Below are 2,500 nucleotides of genomic sequence, written 5' to 3'. Positions count from 1 at the left end.
ATCTGTCATCACCTTTCAAATAAAAAAATATAATTAGACATTATAGATGTCTCTGCGATGTGGTCTCTTGTCTTCCTTGTATTATTTTTCATGTCCACTAGATGGCGATCGGTCGGATTAAAGCACTGATATTGAGGATCTAGTCATCTTGAAAACTCGTAATCTGGATCAGGCTGATCCTATCCTGAATAGCTTTGAACTCCAGGGACAAAATCTGTCCGACTTGTCTGATCCTGGATCACAAAAAAAAATGGGATTTCAAAATCTGATCGGATCTGATTGAGATGAAAAGTTTTGAACTCCTGGGCCCAGGTGACGCTCACCTGTCTTTGATCCTGAAGGACACACTCCTGACCTCTGGCTGTGTGTACTTGCAGGAGAAGTCGATCTGGAACTGGTCGCTGCGGGTGATGACTCCACCTGATGAGCTGTTCGAGGACATGATGGAGTTCTTGTAGAATATAACCCTAATGTATTGCTTTCTTCTTATCCTTTTCCATGTTTCTGCTCTAGATTAAAGGTGTTCCATAATGGCAGTCCCGGCTTGTCTGCGAATCATCTTTGGTGACCAGTCTGACTCAAGAAAACTGACCCTGGATTCTGGAATTCCAACCACAGTGGAGGAACTGCATACGCTTATAAAGACATTCTTTCAATTGGAAGAGGACTTCCGGTTGCAATATGGATGCTGATTTGAACGAGTTTATGAACCTAACTTCGGTGTCTGAAATTGCACATAAAAGCACACTGAAAGTCATTTACTCTCCTATTTGGTCACCTGTGGAGCCCTTCATCACTTTGCACACAGTGGAGTCATTTAGTGAGACCTCGATTAGCACTAGCCCAGAGCCTCAAACCCCTGCTTCGTCATTAGCGTCATCCTGCAGTGATGATACGCTGTACACGTCAACCCCGCATTCATCCCAAGAAACTCAGCCCTCAGGATTGTCCTCCTGGCCCAACGTTTTTGTGGTCCCTAAATTCAACTATTAGAGCTTCACTTGAAGAACACAGAGTTTGAGATAGATGGAACACACTTCAGCCCTGGGCCAAAGCTGGAAGGAGACATCCTTGATGGCCTCGCCCAAGACATTAGGAAATACACAAAATACCCAAAGGATTTTCAATGTGAAGAGGTAGCTGCAGCTTTGACAAGGGCCCATCCTTGTTTGGGGCAGCTAGGATCCCAGACAGGATTTGGGGGATGGAAACAGTCAATGAAGTATAAGATACAAAACTATGGAACAAAGCTCGGGCGACTTGGACATCCTGAAATCCGTGTGAACTCCTTGAAGCACAAACGAGAAGGCAAAGCTGCAGCCAACATCACGAAACCAAGAAAGGCTGAAGTTAATGACATTCCTCTGCACTAGGGTTGCCAGAAAATGACCATGATCAAAATCTGCAGCCCTGGCGAATAATAATCGATTATCCGACCGACCACCCCCCACCGCTGACGATGCAGAGAGGGACATTTCCAACACAGTCATGGGGATTTACACGATCCGAAGAAACGGGGATGGGGGGCCAGAGGACGTGGGAATTGTTATCGAAGGCATTAAAGTCATGGAAAACGTAGGCAGCGTCATTGTGGGCTCTTGGGGCTCATTTATGCCCTTGATCTCAGCTTCCCGGACAACCTGAAGTACACCTTTGAGTTTCTACAGAAGGTCGTAATGAACTTGGATGGGCACAAGCTGAATGCAAAAATACAGCAGCTGAAAATCAAGCTGTTTGCATAAGAGGTGAACAAGTGTATCGTCAAGTTTCCTTAACAAATATTTAGCTTTTTTTTGTAATTGTAGGTTCAAAGCAAATGGCTACACTACACTTATTCAATTACCAAATACACAGTAGGGTTTGTGCAGTGCACTCTTTATATCAAAACCACCCAATGATATTCCCTGTTTGGAGAGCAGTGCAAAGCCTCCACCTTTTATAGGTCCTTGTGGCACTGGGAGATTTAGAATAGCTGGGTGTTCATTTTTCATCAGTTTCAGTGCTATTTGCACCACTCTTAAATTGTTCTTTTAAAAAGATATGTTTACATCTTGCTCTGTGTATTCAAGTAACGTTAATATTGAGATGTGTATATAAATATTGATGTTGAATTGAGGATTACTGTCACCTTCCTCATCCATGATTGGCATTATTATTATTTTTTCTGAGTTGCTTTTATCTCCTGCTCAGTCTGTTTATTGATATGTTTTATACAAAAATAAATGTAGACAGACAAATAACTCTGATTGACAGAGAGCTGGGAAACTCTGTTTACACAAGTAAAGGTGAGGATTGGCTATCCACCTCAAGGTGTAATTGTTATCTCAGAATTTTCAATAAAAATATCTCAACCAGGTTTTGTCTCATGAGTGTCTTAATGGGGGGGATAAAGTGAAAAATAATTATATTTTACGTTATTTCTTTACCAATTAATTATATTAGTTTGAGTTGAACAAATGTAAATTCATTTAATTTACTCAACGTGATAATTTTATTTCAG

The sequence above is a fragment of the Notothenia rossii genome (genome assembly GCF_949606895.1).
Source record: "Notothenia rossii genome assembly, contig: scaffold_370, whole genome shotgun sequence".
Lineage (NCBI taxonomy): Eukaryota > Metazoa > Chordata > Actinopteri > Perciformes > Nototheniidae > Notothenia > Notothenia rossii.
This window is presented reverse-complemented; position numbering follows the sequence as displayed.